General features: G+C 46.5%; 1 long non-coding RNA gene across 1 annotated transcript; it reads left to right on the forward strand.

Moving 5' to 3' along the window:
- The first annotated feature begins 2,944 nt into the window (after positions 1-2,944).
- Positions 2,945-4,385, forward strand: LOC130107799 (uncharacterized). The gene is made up of 3 exons (XR_008809834.1): positions 2,945-3,052; positions 4,138-4,275; positions 4,355-4,385. It is a non-coding gene; the product is annotated as an uncharacterized LOC130107799 (long non-coding RNA).
- The last annotated feature ends 16,602 nt before the right edge of the window (positions 4,386-20,987 follow it).

Here is a 20,987-nt window from a genome sequence, read left to right on the forward strand (position 1 = left end):
TTAGAAAAAGGAAAGTAGTATAAAAATAGAAGAACGATTTTATTTGCGATTTATTTTGTAATGCTTGTGAATTGGCTGCATCATGTTTTTTGTTTTAAATTTTACTGTGACAAAAAGGTTGAAATTACTCTTGTCTACAGAGTGCCGGATCTCAGCTCCGGTTGACTTGGGGGAGGAGGGGAAGTGCCGGTGTCGGGATCCGGGTAGCTCCGGCCCACTTTAATCACTGCTCTTGCGTCTGACAAAAGGAGGAGTCACAATCAATGTCCTGTTCATAGTTTTTGAGAAAGGGTTTTGAGGATTCGTCACCCTGGTGGTAGTACCTGAAGGGCCACACTGCTCCATGGCACCCTCCCTACTATTCCCTCCCAATGTGGGATTACGTCAGGAATTGTAATGTCTTTTTGAAATAAAGCTCTTCCTGGCGGCACGGTGGCCCAGGGGTTAGCGCTCTCGCCTCACAGCAAGAAGGTCCTGGGGGGTTGTCCAACCTTGGGGGGGGGGTCGTCTTCTGTGTGGAGTTTGCATGTTCTCCCCGTGTCTGCGGTGGGTTTTTTCCGGGCGCTCCGGTTTCCCCCACCATCAAAAAGACATCCATGTTGGGGTTTATACTCCTGTCCGGGCCCCTGGGCAAGGCAGTGGCAAAAGAACTGGAGTTGGTCCCCGGGTGCTGCAGCTGCCCACTGCTCCTAGCTACACAGCTACGATCGGTTAAATGCAGAGCACAGTTTTCCCACGGGGATTAATAAAGTATATCAAAATCCACAAAACATTTTGTTTTCTTTTGTTCTATCAGTATTCTGGTGCTGTGCTGGGAAACAGAAACTCCCCACAGCAGTGTCACATAAAACAAGAGTGTTCCACTGGCCATGGGGAGTCAATGTCCCTTAAAAACATTCTGGTTCTGGTTCTGGATGGAATTGCGTATTCTTAACAGGTATGGGGATTTTACATTTCCTCGGGAAATCTGAGAAGCTGTTCAAACTATTTTGACCACTTGAATCCATTAGAGGGCAAACCAGTAGATATGGTTAAACCAGTTTGCAACAGATAAAGACTTATTTTTATACATATTTTAAATCCTTATATTTTACACATATTCTATTTTTTATTTTATTTCATTCGTGTTCACATTTTATTTTATATCAATATTTATTTTATAGATTTATATTTATACATATTTATATTTATAATTTTTATTTTATTCACGTTTACATTTATTTTATATCCATATTTATTTTATAAATTTATATTTATACACATTTATTTTATATTTATTTGATTCATCTTTACATTTTATTTTATATCAATATGTATTTTATAGATTTATATTTATTTATACGTATATTTATGTACAAATCAATGTATTGCGACAGGCCTGGGTGCAAGTCCATGAATACTGGGGTGACATTCAGCGCTTTACCTTTGCCCCCGTCCATAGGGTTAGTGGTTGTGTCGGGAGGGGCTTCCCACGTAACATTTTGCCAAATCATTACGCGGCTTGACAGGGGCCATTCTAGGATCCGACCTTTAGGGGGGCTCAGCCCCTTATGAGAATGACATGCATACAGTGCCTTGCAAAAGTGTTCCATCGCCCCAATCCCAAAAGTGAACAGATTGACGCTCTGTGGCTTCAGTCTTCGGGGGGCAGTGGTGCAGTTCAGGCCGCGTTTAGCATGTTATGAAGAGTCCGTGCTGAGACTTGGGAAATCTACTCCCGTATTTTCACAATGTGTGTCCGGTGTGTGTCTGTGTGAGAGTCTATAAACGGCAAAACTAAAGCACTTGGGGCCTCGATTCTTTTTGGAAGTTATTAGGGATGATCAGGGGCACCTATAAAAAATAGCAGAACATTAAAATTATGCATAATATGCGGAATATGCGGTAACACTTTAGTATGGGGAACATATTCTAAGTAAAAAAACTTAATTACTAGTGAATTAGTAATGATCAAGATGTCACTTTAGTATGGGGAACATAATCTAAGTAACAAAAACTTAATTACTAGTGAATTAGTAATGATCAAGATGTCACTTTAGTATGGCGAACATATTCTAGGTAAAAAAACTTAATTACTAGTGAATTAGTAATGATCAGGATGTCACTTCAGTATGGGGAACATATTCTAAGTAAAAAAACTTAATTTAGAGTAATTTCACACTATTAACACTTGTAGTTTTGTGTTTTCTTATGTAAGAACAGACCATATTCATTAACTCATCGTTAATGGCTTACTGGTTGTATAATAAGGCCATGCAGAATAAGGCATTAATGAGTGCGTAATAATGACCAATTAAGAGCCAATATGTTGCTAATTTGCATGCTAATAAGCACCTAATTAATGATGACTACGTTCCCCATACTAAAGTGTTACCGAATAGGCATAAAATATGTGCCATCCCTTCAGAATCCTGAGCAGTTCAACAAGATGGCGGCTCTGGCTACGTCACGCCTCGGCTCTTTCCGCCGTCCGCACAAACCTCGCGTTCTTAACGGCTCGCTGGACGGCGGCCGGGCGGAGACTGCGAGCAGCGCTGGAAATACAAAGCGTCCGTGAAATAAGCCACAACGTCACAGTCGCATTTGCATGGGTCGAGCGCGGGCGTATATGGCGGCTGTCACGTGAAGTGAACTCGATAAAGTTTTCTGTTTTTCAATGGAAATCAGCGCGTGCGGGCGGTTCGGGTTTTGGCGGGTCTGACGAACAATAAATTTGTCCGCTGTTACGCGCGTGGAAGTGTCCGCGTGTCTTATCTGTTGAATTACATTTAAAGGCCCAAACAGACTCGGGCGGAACGCACGCGGAGCGGACTCCACGAGGAATATCCGCGGTCATTTGGGCTTCCGTAGTCGAGCGCACTTCCGCGTTATAGTTTCCTGTAAAGCCGTCCGTGAAACACTACATTACCCACAATGCTTGCGTGTTGTTTACACTCTTCTGTCATGGCGTCCGACACTGACGACGAGGAGGATATGCTCTTGCCTGCTGGCTCTACAAGACAATACACTGAAGAGACGGTGGTGTGTATCCTCTCTGTGACGTGTCGTACAGGTGTGGCTACTTTCCCACCTACTCACATATGTTCGGAATGTGTGTGTGTTAGTTAGTGTAGATAGCGGGACCGAAAACTAAAGCATTTATGATCCTAATTCTTTTTGGAGGTGGTAGGTATTGTCTCAGAGAGTAAGGGGAAAATCCCAGAAAATTAAAATTATGCACAATTATGCATAATTATGTAAAATATGAATTTTTCTAAAAATGGCTAAAAACCACTTCTCGGCATTTCAGATGATTCTGAGCATTTGGGGGGAGGGAGGTTAGGGGCAGGGGAAGGCGGTTAGCTGGCAGGATGAAGAGGACGGAGATTTAGACGGGTGGATAGCTAATAAACGTCATGATCACCGCAACTTGGTTGCGGGTCACTTACTAGTGACTTTTATAATAGGCTACTGGACGTTAAGCATAAAAGTGTTTAATCAAAGCCATTTGAACTTGTCTCTAACAGACAAGTTCGCAAAATCTAATGTAATATAAGGGGGCTAAAATTATTTCAGAAAATTATAATAATGCTAATTAATTATTGTTATTATGATTATTTTAGGGGTGCTGAGATGAAATTTCGGGGTGCTTGAGCACCCCTAAAAAGGATCTAAAATCTCCAATGCTGCTTGACAAGACCGCCATCGGTCCTGTGCCCTCACAGGTAGTGTTGCACGGTATACAGAAATTTAGGTACTTTTTCGATACTTTTTTGTGAAAAACGGTTCGGTGTTAGAATTTCCCAACATTCGGTACTTGTTGCAGATCAAATGTGTCTCCAGTGAAAGTGAACGAGAGGATGAAATGTATAATTTGTCTGAATCTCCACTAGGTGGCAGTAATAGCAAGGTAGCCAAGTCAGGCGCGTGTACGGTCGATGGTCAGGGGACATGCGCCTTTGCATTCGTCACCGTTGATAGAGCGTGAGCCTCAGCCTCGACTGAGAGAGGTTTCGTGCTTGCTACTTTACTTCCATTATACTTGGAGGCTACGGCACCATTATTTCCTCGCAGCAATATGGTGTTGTTCTAATTTACACCAGAAACATTTCAAAAGGAGACTAACCAGGTCCTTCTCACTCTCTGTCATTTGTCCAGTGAGCTTCACAAGGTGCAGCATTGGCGGGTTTACTGTCCTTCCACCTTAGGGGACTAGAGCAGGCACAGACTCCATTCACTCCAAGGAGAGGTGTGGAGGTTTTATGTGCCTACTGTTTTCTTTACCATTGAATTGAGGTAAACATTGGACCTTCCCTTACAAGTTGAAAGTGTTCTGAACATTTTGACACTAAATCAATGTTTTTTTTACTTGTAGATCCAGCAAAAAAAACAAGTTTTGGGCCAGCAATCTCACAGTGTTACAAAGTTGTTTATAAACTGTGAATTCAAAAATGTGATCAACCCTTGTGGACATTCTATTTCTGATCTATTAGGTGTCGAGTACCGAATCAGTATCGTTTCAGTATTGGTTCGTATCGAGTATCGTGATACTAAACTTGGTATTGGTATCAAAGTCAAAATTTTGGTATCGTGACAACACTACTCACATGGTACCGATGGAAACTATCAAATCCGCTGTGGCGACCCCTGGGAAACAGGGAACACGCTGAAAGAATCAGGAATCAGGCACAATTTATTTTCAATTTCATCTTATGTAGTAAGTACACAAAAGAAACGAAATTCCGTTTCCCTCAGCCCACAGCAGTGCAACACAAAAGACAAAAGCACATATCCAAAAATTTCCAAAAATAACACCACCAAAAACATACAGAGAACAAAGCAAAAAAAACAAAAAAAAACAAACAAACACTCAGTCCAAAAACGCCACCGTCCAGAGTGTTAAAGTGTGTTGTTTCCTTCTACTAATGAGACTTTACAACTCGTTTCAACCTCACTGGGCTATAAACTTTAATAATAACTTCGGTACGTAAGGTTATGCATCATGCTCGGTCCGTTATTCCAGGTGCAACAACATAAACGACACCTGTGTAAACAAGGAACTAAACAATGGTTCCTAACAATAGTTCCTATTGTTACATCCTTTCTCTTTTCAGAGTTTCTTCTTTTTTTAGAACCTTTAATACATTTTTTAATTGTCTATTGCTGTAAACAATAAAATACAAACAAAACTCTTTGCTACTAACAGTGTACGAATATCAAAATTCAAAATGTTTTCATATTAACAATGACATATATTTATCAGTTACTTATAGCTCCTAATGAAAATGAACATTATCAACGACTGTGTATCAAAGTGCTATGGCTTTTCTTCAGTTTAACATAACCAATGTTTAAATGAATACCTCAACTTGCAGATAACCAGGTGAACAAGAACACATGTACACAACATTTGCGATTCACTTTTTTTCCCTTTTTTTTCTTCATTCATGCCCCCCCCCCCCCCAAAAGTCCATTAGTGCTACAGATCCATTCATCTGTGTGAGGTCACAAAGTCTTTGTATCGCTGCGGCTGCACAACAGAGCGACCTGATCTGGTGGTAACAGGGTTGGCCCTGTCACCAGTGTCCTTGGTTTTGTTTCCTGCTAAGACACTGCGAGAAGGAACACTCTCTGAATGTCCGGGTTCAACACTCTCTGGCTGACTGGGGCTGCTGATCTCCATGTCCATAGTGTCAGTGAAGATTGCCCCTGGTGCATGCCTGAGGTGTCTGCGATTTCTCCTGATGACACCACCCGTGTGCAGCTGGACCTCATAGGATCTCCTATCGACCGGCCTCAGCACCTTGCCCACTCTCCAGCCAGTGTGGGGTGCGAGAGGCTGAACTCTCACACATTCACCTGGGGCAAGCATGTCCAAGTCTTTAGCCGTCCTGTCGTAGTATGCCCTCTGCCGTTGTTGGTTATTTTGTAAATCCTGTTTCACCTGCACAACTTTCGGCTGTAACAGGCTTGCCTCGGTTGGCAGTAGTGTTTTGGTAGGGCGACTGAGCAGCCGCTGTGCTGGTGTGGTATCAGTACCCTGTGATGGTGTGTTGCGGTGGTCCAGAAGGGCGAGATAAGGATCCTGTCCAGCAGCCTTGGCTTTGAGCAAGAGCCTTTTTGCTGTCCTAACAGCTGACTCAGCTTTGCCGTTGCTTTGCGGGTAACCTGGTGATGAGGTTTTATGTTGAAATCCCCACAGTCGACTGAACTTCTGGAATTCTTGTGACGAATACTGTGGGCCATTGTCCGAGATTACAATATCTGGGATACCTTGGCGGGCAAAATGAGCTTTCCGCTTCTGTATCACTGTGGTTGACTTGGTATCTGCCAGGTAATCTATTTCCCAAAAATTTGAGAAAAAATCAACAATTATGAGGTAGTCTTTGTTTTCAAACATGAACAGATCCGTGCCCACCTTTGCCCACGGCCTGCTTGGCACATCATGTGACATTAGTGTTTCTTTTTGTTGCTTAATGTCCATTGATCTGCAGATGTCACACTTTGCTATATGTGATTTTATTTGGTCGTTCATGCCCTGCCAATAGACACACTCCCTAGCCCTCCGTAGGCATCCTTCCACACCCAGATGTGATGCATGTAGGCGGCAAGTGATGTCTTTCCTCAATGCATCAGGGATGACAGCGCGCTCACTCCTGAACACTATTCCATCTTGGTGGCTTAACTCCTCTTGGAATGAGAAGTAGGGCTTGATTTCCCTTGGTGTTTTTGACTTATCGTCAGGCCATCCTTGCTGCATCATTTTGATGAGAAGCTGCAGTGTTTCATCCTCTTTTGTGGCAGATCGTATATCATGTAGCCTGTCTGCTGCGATAGGTAAGTGTTGTGCCATGTTGACAGTCTCTAGTTCTGCATCCGGTGCACTCTCAGAAAGATAAGCTCTGCTCAGAGTGTCTGCTAGCAGCATGTCTCTACCTGGCACATATACTACATCTAGATCATACTTTTGTATGCGCAGCATCATTCCCTGCAGCCTTTTGGGTTCACTTTTAGTAGAGGTTTTCTCACTATTGTTTCCAACGGCTTGTGATCACTTTGCACCGTCACTTTTCGGCCGTATGTGTACTGGTGAAATCTTTCCATGCTAAAAACCATTGCTAAGAACTCCTTTTCTATTTGTGCATACCCACGCTCTGTTTGAGTGAGTGCTCTGCTTGCAAATGCTATTGGCTTACCCATCTGCATGAGCGCTGTGCCTAAACCTGTGTCTGAAGCGTCACACTGCACTGTGAGTTCCTCATCTGGGTTGTAATATTTCAGTACTGGGACCTTTGCTATAGTCTCTTTCAATTTGAGGAAAGCCTCCTCGTGCTGTGCTGTCCAGTTCCACTCCCTGTTTTTGTGTGTCAAATCTCTCAACACTATGCACTGGTCTGAGAGGTGGGGACAAAACTTGGCTAGATAATTTACCATACCTAGCAGCCTTTGCACTCCTTTCACATCAGTCGGTGCCGGCATCTTCTCAACGGCAAGCACTTTCTCTGGATCCGCCCTGAGTCCATCAGCCGTAAGGCGGTGTCCAATGTATGTGGTCTCCTTTTGTGTCAGCTTGAATTTGTCTTTGTTCAGCTTGATGTTCTTTTGTCTGCATCTTTCAAGAAACAGTCTCAGTTTTCCATCATGGTCACACTCAGCTTCCTCCTGTGTTTCCCCTTGGCCTGTGATCAGTACATCGTCAGCTATAATGTACAAGCCCGGTACACCGTCCAGCGCTTGTGTGAGCTTTCTCTGAAAGATTTCTGGGGCCGGACTTATCCCCATTGGCATCCTCAGCCACCTGTAACGTCCGAATGGAGTGGCAAATGTTGTTAAATAGCTGGACTCCTCCTCCAGCTGCACATGCCAGAATCCACTCTTGACATCACACACTGTGAACACTTTTGCTTTTGACAAGTCCGGTAAAATGTCCTTAATGGTTGGCAGTGGGAAGTGACTGCGCTTTAGAGCTTTGTTCAAAGGCTTGGGATCGATACACACTCTTGGTTTCCTACTTGGTTTCTTTACCACCACCATTGCACTGATCCAATCTGTACTGCATTCCACAGGTGTTATGATCCCTCTTTGCTGTAGGTCCTGTAGCTCGTCCTTCAGCGGTTTCATCATGGCGACTGGGACCCGCCTCTTTGGCAGCTGTACTGGTTTCACTGTGCTGTCCACCTCTATTTTGTATTTTCCCTCGAGGCAGCCATCGCCAATGAACACATCAGCATACTCATCTTTAATTTGTCCCATTATCCACTGTCCTGTTGTTGTTTCTGTTGTGACAATACTGTCTATTGTCATGATGTTTTCATATTGCACTTTTATCAATTTCATGGCCTCACTGGCTCTCCTACCCAGCAGAGGCACTGTACCAGCTGCATTCACCACCTGGAAACTCTAAGCGATATAGCTTGTTGTTTCTCGGGTTTCTTATTTTCACTTTACATTTTCCCAGTGGTTTTAATTTGGTTTTGTTGTACATTACTAGTACACTCTTCGTGTGTTCTAATTTGGCATCTGGATTCAGTAGGTTAATTGGGATGATATTGCAACTGGCACCACAGTCTATTTGGAATTTGATCATGTCCTTGCCTAGAAGCATGCCAGCATAGAGAAGCTGAGTTTTCTTAATTTTCTCAGTTTCTTTTACATCCTCTACAGTGTCTGTATGCACATCTTTCCCTGTGTCAGTCTCTACTGCATCCACAGTTTTTGTCTCAGTTTCAGTGACACAGGTGATAATATCTTCATATTCATCACTCTCAGATTCAGTTGTTATTTTACTCACATATTTCTTTTTCCTTAGTTCCGGTTTTACTCTGCATTTTGTTGCAAAGTGGTTCTCTCTTCCACATTTTGTGCACTTCTTCCCAAACGCTGGGCACTTTTGTTTACTTTTCTCATGCGTTTTTCCACAATATCTGCACTCCACAGTGTTGCTCGTCTGTTTCCGATACTGTGCTCCTTGCACTGCATGTACCTCTTCCACCATCGATCCCGAGATGGTTTTCACATTGTCCTTTGAGAGCTCAGCGGCTCTGCACAGCTGCAAACATGTGTCCAGTGTCAAGTTTTTCTCTCGGAGCAGTCTTTCTCTTACGATTGTGTTGTTACCTCCACACACAATCCGATCCCGAATGAGCGAGTCTCTCACTGTCCCAAAGTTGCATGTTCTTGCCAACACTCTCAGTTCCATGACATAATGGTGTGGGGTACTTGGGATTTAGTAGCCCCCCATCTATTTTTTATTTTATATACTTACCTTCATTGACCACTCACTACTAGAAAGGGGAGAATTGTCTGCTGTGTTGTTGTGATAGCCGGTTCTCGCCACAGGAGGGCACTGCAGGTTAATTGCTTCTAGCCTGTGTGACGTAGTGCTGGCTCCCGCGGTGCACTCTGGGGCATTCGGGTAGAGTCGTCAGATGAGTGTTGCCGTTCGTATAGTTAGCCATGCTCTGAAAACGTGTCCTCTGTAATGTCTATTTGACAGATGGAGTAAAACAACAAAAACACCAGCCCTTGTAAGTGTCATTCTTATCAAGTGTGCTACAAATATTGGTGCCGAAACCCGGGATCAGCGCCATTGCCACCATTGTCAGGAGAAGAAGTGGGGAGCGGAGTGAGAACACGTGACCAACAATGGAACTGGAGCTTGAGCAACTGCAAGACAGGCTGAGTGAGACCCTCCTGCAGTTAGGGCTGGACCAGTTAAAAGAGGTGTGTGTTATTGCTAAAGTCCCCACTGAAAACCAGACAAAGAGGCATGCGCTGATCAGACTTATTAGTGAAACTGTGGATGAAGCAATTGAGAAGGAGGATGAAGAGGTAGCACTTCAGTTTCTGTCCAGACTAGTGGACCTCTCTAGTGAAATGAAGCAGAGAGGGGCGGAGTCACATACTGGTGCAGGTGCAGACAGTACTAACAAGGATGCTGCTGAATTGGCAAGCTTACATGAACAATATCAGGCCTTACAGTCCAGCTTTACTGCATCCACAAAAGCGCTTGAGGAAGAGATATCACGCCTCAGTGAAAAACTAAGTCTTAAAGAACCCAGTAGACCTAGTCAACCTTCAAACCCAATCCCGTCAGTAATCCAACCCCCTGAAGTGACCATACGCAGAGACTTTAAGATAAATGGCCAAATAGGAGAACGGGGGCAGATAGACAAGTTGTCTTATATAAATCTTACGCATCAGATTGATATGGGGGTGAGAAAAGGCCACAGCGAGTTGGAGATAATAGAGGCTGTAATCCGAGCCATCAGCCCTGGGCTGACTCTCCGTGACTTGTTAGAGATCAAAACCGAACTCACCCTCCCTCAGCTGAGGACCATTCTGAAAGGCCATTTCAAAGAGGATAGCTCTGTGGACCTATATCACCGACTAATCAACATCACACAGGACAGTCAGGAGTCACCACAGAACTTCCTGTTCCGAGCCATAGCATGTAAAGAGAGACTCTTAGCAGCAGCGAGAGAGCCTGGCTCTGATGAACAATACAGCCCTGAACTGATACAGAAGAAGTTCCTAAGAGCTTTGGGAACTGGGCTAGTGAATGACCAGGTAAAATATCAGCTCAAGAGCTATCTCGATGATCAAGCAACTACTGATGATGTTCTCATTGTTAAGATGATAGAGGCCGCAAGTTTCGAGTCAGAGAGACAGCGGAAATTCAAGAAGAGCTCCCACAGTAAGGAAACCAGAGTGCGGGAAGTGCGAGCTGAGGCACATCAGTATCTAGGAGCGGAAGCTGCAGTGGTCGGGGGTCAGGAGTCGTCGCCATCAACATCCGCGAGTGTGAAAGCCCTTAAGACACAGGCAGGGAACCAAAAGGAGTCTGCGTTCTACGAGATAATCCAACAGCTGAAAGGAGAAATGGAACAGATGAGAAAAGCCATGAACCACTCCTCTGGCCAAAGACCTTCTCGTCAGCAGCAGCCTGTGAGGAAGCGCGGATGCAAAGCCTGTCAAGACAGTGAAAGGGGCGACCAGTGCAACCACTGTTTCAAATGCGGACAGAGTGGCCATCTTTCAAGAGGGTGTAGAGCTCAGAGGCCTGAAAAATCGGAGCAGGTAGACACATCTAGCTGTACTGTCACCAGCAAGCTCATCGACGACAGTATTCAGCTACTAGAAGCCAGAGTGTCTGCCCGACAGCGAGACGAGGCAGGGCGGGAACAGCAAGCACCCACAGTGAGTCATATCTCCTCAAAACGCCAGTCACAGCTGCTGAACCTAATTGGAAAGAAATACATGATAAACTGTTACATTGATGGTGTAGCCACACAGGCATTGTGGGATACCGGGTCGCAGGTCTGCCTAATCAGTGAAGAATGGAGGAGAAAACATCTCCCACACACCAAGGTGAGAAGCACAGAAGAGATCCTTGGCCCTGGCACCCTTACTGGTAAAGCAGCAAACCAGACAACCATTCCTTTCTCTGGATGGGTGGAAGTGACTGTCCAGTTAGCACCGAATAGCACCACTCAGACCCCACCAATGGAACTCACTGTGCCAATACTAGTAACCACACACCAGGGCACCGCAGAAGAACCGATCATCGGTTACAATGTAATTGAACACCTGTTAGAGTCTGGAGCTGGACAGCCATCAAGTGTAATCACAAAGGCACTAAGCATTGCGTTTGCGGTTGACTACAAGAAGGCTGAAGTCCTCGTGAAGCTGATAAAGAGCCGAGATGATATGGAAGGTGAGGGGATGGTTAAAGTGGGCCGAGAAAGCATGACTATTCCGGCGGGCCAGACAAAGACTGTTAAGTGTGGTGTTAGAGCAGGGCCCCTCCAAGCAGACCAGAACGTCCTCTTTGAGCCTAATGTGAACCCAAAGTGGCCAGAGGGCCTGAAGGTGGATGAAAACATTGTATGTTTACAGAAGGGAACCTGGTCACGCATCGCTGTCCCAGTGACTAACGTCACAGCTCATGACATCACACTGCCGCCACGGACTCGCCTGGGGCAGACCCAAAGAACTAGAGCCATCTACCCTGCCGCCGTGAAGCCGTTGGATGTGGATGGGACTAGTACAGTGAACCCAGTCATCCCAGGGACCTCCACAACAGGTACAGAACGAAGACCTGTGATTAGAGACACAACAAAGCTGAAAGGGCCAGGTGATGTCAAGACGGAACACCAGGAGGAAGATCTATGGGACCCGCCTGTCCCTCTGAACCACCTGACACCTGAACAACAACTGCAGGTGAGAGAGCTACTGCGGGAGGAGAGTAGTGTGTTCGCACGCGATGACCATGATGTGGGGACTATTCCATCACTCCAGCTCAAGATCCGCCTGAGTGACACCACACCGGTGAAGCGGACATACACATCAGTCCCAAAGCCTCTTCATAAAGAAGTGAAGGAATACCTCGAGGATTTACTGAACAGAGGCTGGATAACTAAGTCAAAATCACCCTACTCAAGCCCAATCGTGTGTGTGCGGAAAAAGGATGGGAGCCTCCGCCTCTGCTGTGACTACCGTGAGTTGAACAAGAGGTCCATCCCAGACCGCCATCCAATACCACGCATCCAGGATATGCTCGACAGCCTGAAGGGGAGTGCCTGGTTTTCTGTCTTGGATCAGGGGAAGGCATATCACCAGGGGTTTCTTGAGGAGTCCAGCCGCCCACTGACTGCATTCATCACCCCGTGGGGATTATATGAATGGGTGAGAATTCCCTTCGGACTGTCCTCAGCACCAGCAGAGTTCCAGAGGTCCATGGAGGAATGTTTGATTGGGCTGAGGGACGACATTTGTCAGCCGTATTTAGATGACAACCTGGTCCACTCAACCACATTCGACGAACACCTCCAGCACCTGAGAAGAGTACTGCACCGCTACAGAAGCCATGGAATCAAGCTGACGGCAAGAAAATGTGAACTCTTCAAAAACCAAGTAAGGTTCCTGGGAAGGCTTGTGACCAAGGATGGATACACAATGGACCCCGCTGATGTGGCCCCGGTCCAGGCACTGAAGGAGAGAGAACCTACGACCATCGGAGAGCTCAGGAAGATGCTGGGATTCATCTCGTATTACCGGCCCTACATACCTAACTTCTCCCGAATCGCAAGGCCTCTCTATGACCTCCTCACCCCAGAGAAGACAGCAGCGGGGAAGCTCAAACAAAAGAGAAAGGACAAGGGGAGGAAGGGCTCCCGAGACCATCTGCCCTCCTCCCACCCAGTTAAGTGGACAGCTGAACACCAACAGGTCCTCTGTCAGTTGATTGAATTCCTCATCCAGCCACCAGTGTTGGGCTACCCAGACTTTGAACAGCCCTTTATCCTTCACTGCGACGCGTCACGAGAGGGCCTCGGGGCAGTATTGTATCAAAGACAGTCACAGGGTGGGCTGGCAGTCATCGCGTACGGGTCTAGGACACTGACAACTCCTGAGAAGAACTACCATCTCCACTCAGGGAAGTTGGAGTTCCTCGCGATGAAATGGGCCATATGTGAGAGATTTAGAGATTACCTCTACCACGCTCCATCATTCACTGTCTACACAGACAATAATCCCCTCACCTATGTGCTCACGACAGCCAAACTGAATGCGACCACCCACAGGTGGGTAGCAGAGTTAGCCGATTTCCAGTTCTCTATCAAGTACCGGCCTGGACGAGCCAATGGGGACGCAGATGGCCTCTCACGCATGCCGATGGAGCAGTACATGCAGACCTGTTCACAAGAAGTACACCCCGAGGTCATGAACAGTGTGACCCAGGCGCTGTCAGTACAGCTGGAGAGAGCTGAGCCTTGGATGTGTCCGGTAACCATAGCCACAGCACTGGCCGAGTTTGAGAAGGAACATACATCACCTGTGGCAGAGATACCCAGTCAGACGGTGAGAGACGCCCAGAGGGAGGATGCTGTCATTGGTGAGGTGCTGAAGTACATAACCTCCAATCAGTGGCCTCGGGGAAAAACACAGTGTGCGAGCAGGGGTGTTGCGACACTCATGAGAGAGAAGCATCGGCTGTGCCTTGATGATGATGGCATCCTGCGCCGGAAAACAGCTACCCGAACTCAGCTAGTCCTGCCGAAAAAGTTCCATGAGCTGGTGTATAAAGAACTGCACAGAGACCTGGGCCATCTAGGCGTGGAGAGGGTGTTGCACCTGTTGAGGGACCGTTTCTATTGGCCTCACATGCAGAAAGATGTGGAACATTACATCACACAGGTGTGTAGCTGCCTGAAGACCAAGCGCCCCAACAAACCAACCAGAGCCCCTCTCACCAACATCCTGACCACACACCCATTTGAGATGGTCTCCATTGACTTCTTACACTTAGAGAAGTGTAAGGGAGGGTACGAGTATATACTGGTGGTTATGGACCACTTTACCCGTTTTGTTCAAGCCTATGCATGCAGAAACAAAGCTGCCAAGACCGCCGCAGAGAAGGTATTCGGGGACTTTGTGCTGAGATTTGGTTTCCCGGCGACGCTGCACCATGACCAAGGGAAGGAGTTTGACAATAAGCTCTTCGCCAAGCTGCAGGAGTACAGTGGAGTCAGGGGTTCTCACACAACACCGTATCACCCGCAAGGAAATGGTCAGGTCGAGCGTTTCAACAGAACGGTTCTGGCAATGCTGAGAAACCTGCCAGCGGTTGCGAAAACGGATTGGAAAGCGTCACTCCCAAAGGTGATACATGCATACAACTGCACCCGAAATGAAGCGACCGGATTTGCACCTTACTATCTGTTGTTCGGCAGAAATCCAAGACTTCCCATTGACCTAATGTTTGGCCTTAGAGCAAAGGACCAGGCACTATCCCATCAAGAATATGCAGAGAAGTGGAAGGCCCGCATGAATGACGCCTATCGCCTAGCATCAGAGACAGCACGGAAGGAGGGGGCCAGAAACAAAACACTATACGACAAAAAGGCCCACGGGACAGAGCTGTATCCCGGATGCAGGGTTCTCATCCGCAACCTGAACGAGAAAGGAGGACCGGGGAAATTAAGACCATTCTGGGAGGACCAGGTGCATGTAGTAACACAGAGGAAGCACGCCGACAGCCCTGTGTATGAGCTGAAGCCGGAGAATGGAAAAGGACGAACCATAATCATGCATAGGAACCTTCTTCTGCCATGCGACTTCCTGCCGGTGGAACCAAGAGAAGAGGACTTACCTGTGAAACCTAGACGGGAGAGAAAGAAGACAGACAGACAAATGCAGTGGAACCAGGAACAGGACAGTGACTCAGATGATGAGGATAACTGGAGATGCATCGTGGGACGACCAACAGTCAGAGCCAGTGAGCGGATCCAGAGTCAGCTGAGCCCAGACGCCTTGGAGTTCTATCCGGAGGAAAGAGACGGTCAAGATGAAGAGGATTTTGCGGAGCAGCCTGCAACAATAGAGGACAATGGGACAGTGTCAGAGAATGGCGAGACATCTGGAGCTGAAGAAGAGGATGAGCCCGATGACGACAAGAGCCCGGAAGATGCCTTGCAGCCTCCACCAGAAGATGCCTTGCAGCCTCCTCCAGGGGAAGCTGTGCAGCCTGCCAGAGAAAAAGCATATCCTTTGAGAAATAGAAAACCTACACCAGTGTTTACTTATCACAGACTAGGGCAGCCTAGTGTGTCTGGTAGATAAGCAAATCAGACAAGTCAGTATAAATAGATAAATGAAAAAAAAAATATTTTTTTTTAAACATGTTACAATTGTTATAGCTATGTGATTTTAGTTGTCCTGTGATCACCAGACATAGAGTTACTGTAGCATTGGTGTTTTAGAACACACCTGTTACCACCAGGGATATTACTATTACAAAGTTATTTGCTTTTAGTCAGATACTATAGCTCCCCGGCCTCAAGACGGACGAAGCAGTGGATTCAAGTGCACATTATTTACTGCAAACATATACCATTAATAGGAGATGTGTGTTATATGTTATGACTGATTACAGTACAGTATCCAGATTGACTCCTGCTTAGTAATAACCTATCTTTTCAATGAAAAGTTATGCAATGTGGACTGGTAGATTTGTTATGTCGGGACGCCATTATCTTTTTGAGGGGAGAGTGTGGGGTACTTGGGATTTAGTAGCCCCCCCCATCTATTTTTTATTTTATATACTTACCTTCATTGACCACTCACTACTAGAAAGGGGAGAATTGTCTGCAGTGTTGTTGTGATAGCCGGTTCTCGCCACAGGAGGGCACTGCAGGTTAATTGCTTCTAGCCTGTGTGACGTACTGCTGGCTCCCGCGGTGCACTCTGGGGCATTCGGGTAGAGTCGTCAGATGAGTGTTGCCGTTCGTATAGTTAGCCATGCTCTGAAAACGTGTCCTCTGTAATGTCTATTTGACAGATGGAGTAAAACAACAAAAACACCAGCCCTTGTAAGTGTCATTCTTATCAAGTGTGCTACAATGGTCTATATTTTCACTGGTGCCCTGGTTTCTTGTAAAAAAAACGATAACGTTCCACAGTCTCGTTAACGCTGGGGTCGCAGTGATCATCAAACTTCTTGATAACGTCATCTAACTTCCATGCATCTCTCGGTGTGTCGCCCGGTAACGTGTCCATAAGTTCCCTGCCGCTCTCCCCGACAAGATAGCTGAACAGTTTCACCCTCTGTTTGTCATCGGCGTCAGCCATGGCTAAATCCACATACAGAGCAAACTCGTCCCTCCAGGCCTTCCATGTCTTCGAAAGGTTGCTTGAGTCCAGACATAACGTTTGCGGTGGTTTTAGCCCATCCATGTCACACGGCAGTCTCACGCTAGCAGCTAATGCTAACATATACTGAACGTTGCTTAGGAACACTAACCGCTCTCCCGCTCCTAGAAACTTTTCCACACCAAACTTCAAACCGAGTCGTCCGCCGCTGCCACCATGTTAAAGTGTGTTGTTTCCTTCTACTAATGAGACTTTACAACTCGTTTCAACCCCACTAGGCTATAAACTTTAATAATAACTTCGGCACGTAAAGTTATGCATCATGCTCGGTCCGTTATTCCAGGTGCAACAACATAAACGACCCCTGTGTAAACAAGGAACTAAACAATGGTTCCTAACAATAGTTCCTATTGTTACACAGAGAACGAACGCCAGCCGGGATGGCTGTCGGAACTGCCGGTCTGCATGGGCTAGCAGTTAGCTTAACCTGTCCCGCTTCCGCGTCCTTTCAGACCGCCCTCGATGTTTCCTCTTCAGGCGCAGCTCCAGGCAGGGCCGTGGTCTTTGGGCCCATCAGGTGCAGCAGACCAAGCAGCAGACCGATCCAAAGCCAGCTCTCCCAGCCAGACACCTTCGACACCCCCCCCCCCCCACTCCACACCACGACACAAACGCAGACGCAGACAAGAACACTGCACAGTCGACGCTAGGCGAGGCCACCGCCAGACCGTCTCGATGTTTCCTCTCAGGCAGGGCCGTGGGCTAGCAGTTAGCTTAGCCTGCCCCACTTCCGCGTCCTGTCAGACCACCCTCGGTGCCTCCTCCTCGGGCCCACAGGACGCAGCAGACCAAGCTCTTTCAGCCGATCCAGCACCAGCTCTCCCAGTCATGCAACATCGACGATCAAAATAAAAACTTCACACGATGACAAAAACTTAGACGCAGAGACGTGGACAAAGAGACTGCATAATCAGTACTGGGTGAGGCCGCTGCAAATGTGAGTCTGCGCCGCCATCTTCCCACACCGGAAGCATGAAAGGAGAAGAAGATTTATACATATATTTATATTTTTAAATCTTTATTATTATTATTATTATTATTATCATCCGCACAATTAAACAGACTGCCCGCCAACTGGAACAACTCAACAAGAAAACTGTCCATCAAGAAGCCCAAAAACTCCACCTCTCCGCTTACAAAGATGCCCTCACCGCTGCCAAGTCTGTCTATTTTTCCACCATCATTAATGATTCCAACCATGGCCCCCGCACCCTCTTCTCCACTATGAACAACCTCCTCAAGCCCCGTGCCGATGCCCTCTCCAACTCTACTCCTGAACAATGCCACTCATTTCTCCAATTTTTTGCAGACAAAATCACTGCTATCAACAAATCACTGTCCCCTGCATCTGACTCGGCAGCCCCTACTCTGGCCCCTCTTCTCCCCATTCCTCTCGACCTCCCTACCTCTCTCCCTGATCGCCGCCTCTCCCGGTTTGTTCCAGTTGCCCCTACCACTATCTCTGAACTCATCAGTTCATCAAAATCCACAACCTGCTCCCTTGATCCCCTCCCCACCACCCTACTGAAGAAATACCTCCCTGCCTTATGCCCCTACCTCACCAACCTTTTCAGTACCTCACTGTCCCATAGAATTGTCCCCTCTGACTTCAAAACTGCTTCAGTCACCCCAATTCTCAAGAAACCCGGTCTTGATTCATCCTGCCTCAACCACTACCTGCCAATCTCCAACCTCCCCTTCCTCTCAAAAACCCCGGAATGCATTGTCGCCACACAACTCCAAACCTACCTACACTCCAACAACCTACTCAAACCCCTACAATCCGGTTTTCACCCATTCTACAGCACTGAAAGTGCACTCCTTAAAGTACTCAATGACCTCCTCACCTCTGCTGATGCTGGAGCCCTTAACATCCTCATCCTCCTCGACATGAGTGCAGCCTTTGATACTGTGAGCCACAACATCCTGCTCACCAGATTGAAAGATATCGGTATTGAAGGCACCCGTACTCAGCTGGCTCCAGTCCTACCTCTCCAACAGGTCATACTTCATCTCACTTCACAGCCACTCCTCTTTTCCATTCACAGTCACGCAAGGTGTTCCTCAAGGTTCTCTACTCGGCCCACTCATTTTCATCATCTACATCCTCCCTCTTGGTCAGATTCTCCACCATTTCAACCTGGACTGCCACTGTTGTGCTGATGACACCCAGATATACATCAGCACCAAATCCCCTCACAATCCACCCCTCTCTCACATCAACTCCTGCCTGTCTGCAATAAAACTCTGGATGCAGCAAAACCTCCTCAAACTCAACAGTCACAAAACTGAACTCCTCTTCATGGCTCTAAGTCCACTCTCAGCCAAATCAACAACCTTGCACTCACCATCGATGGCACTACTGTCTCCCCTTCCTCCCAGGCACACAACCTCAGTGTGATCCTTGATCCCACCCTCTCCCTTGAGCCCCATATCCACCAAATGGTCAAATCCTCCTTCAACCACCTTCACAACATTGTGAAAATAAGACCCTCTCTCACGCACCCTGCTGCTGAGACACTGATCCATGCCTCCATCTCCCCCGCCTTGATTACTGCAACTCACTCCTCTATGGCATCAGTGCTAGCTCTATCAAGAGACTCCAACTGGTCCATAACGCATCTGCCCGACTTTTAACTTTCACCAAATCCTGGCACCACATCACCCCAGCCCTAAAAGACCTCCAATGGCTACCCATCTCCACCGGATCAATTACAAAATCCTGGTTCCTACTTATAAAAGCCTTCACAAACTGGCTCCCCTATACCTCACCGACATCCTCGCCCCCTACCAACCTTCTCGGTCCCTCAGATCCACTTCAGCCGCCCTTCTCTCTATCCCAGGTCCAACCTCCGCGGCTTTGGTGACCAAGCCTTCTCCAGAGCAGCTCCCGGGCTCTGGAACTCACGCCCCCAAATCATTAGAGACTCAGAATCCCTCCCACTCTTCCAATCCCGTCTCAAGACACACCTCTTCTCCATTGCCTTCTCATGCCCCCCGTCCTCTCATCCACCCTGATCTCAGGCAGACTAAGGACCGAGCACTCGTCCTGCTGCCCCCTCCTCTTGGAACTCCCTCCCCAAGCACATCAGACACTGCTGTGATCTGCCCACATTCAAGTCATTAATCTGGACTCACCTCTGCAGACTTGCTTTCATCTGTGATTTATGTGATTTATGATGTTTGTTTGTTTTTTTCCCTTTTGTATCTGTCCAAGTGGGAGAGTACTGCTGGCGTCGTGTGTGGCTGCCACTTCTCCCTCTCGTAGCCCCCCTTTCCATCTATCCTGTATGTCTGTGTTATGTTTATCTGTTGTCTTGTTTCACCCCGTTTATTGTAAAGTGACTTTGAGTGTTAGAAAAGTACTACATAAGTTTAATTTATTATTATTATTATTATTATTTTATTAATATATTAAGCCCAACATAGGTTTACATCCTCATTGGCAAACGTCTGCTGTCTGTCTCTCACTCCTGTCTCTGTTCTTCTCAGTCAGTTATTGGCCTCTATACAGGCTATTGGTACACTCCTGCTGTCCTTGCTCCATTTCCACAATCTCTGTAAGGTATCATCTTACCCTCTGCAGTTTGTTTTGATTTATCAGTAAACTATCTATCCCAGTGACTAATCATTTGGCAGTAAGGCCATCAGTATCTAGGTTTCCTATCAGAACACTACAGACCTATTTAAAATCACCTGGCAGCCAAAGCAGAGATTCCATCAGGTTGCCTTGGTCTGACTTTTGCCATCCTATGAGTGGCTGGGGTAAATAGACAGACAAACAGACATATCTAAGGTGTTTTATATTTGTTTTTATTTATATACGTTTTTATTTTTACTCTTACTTATTTGTTCTTACTCTTATTTTTGCCTTGTCTGTTTTTGTTTTTTGTTTTTTTTATGAAGCACTTTGTAACATTGTTTTAGAAAAGTGTTATATAATTAAAATTATTATTATCATACAATTCCTTGGGCCTAGGGTTAGAATGAGGTAGAAGTCTATTTGATGGATAGTGCCTTTCTTAGGATGTAAGATGTTCCAAGTAGTGCCATCTTCTGTAGTTCTTGTATTCTGATGTTACCCGGGATCTGTTGGGTGTATTTCTCCATCCCTTTTTTTTACGAGTCCCAGGGCTCCTATCACTACTGGTACTGTTGTGGTTTTCATTCCCCACATTCGCTCAATCTGGATTTCAAGGTCTTTATATTTGGACAGTTTTTCAGTTACTTTTACTGAGGTGTTCCTTTCAGTCGGGATGGACATGTGGATGAGTCGGCAGCTTTTTTCTTTTTTG

Source organism: Lampris incognitus, chromosome 2 (genome assembly GCF_029633865.1).
Source record: "Lampris incognitus isolate fLamInc1 chromosome 2, fLamInc1.hap2, whole genome shotgun sequence".
Taxonomy (NCBI): Eukaryota; Metazoa; Chordata; class Actinopteri; order Lampriformes; family Lampridae; genus Lampris; species Lampris incognitus.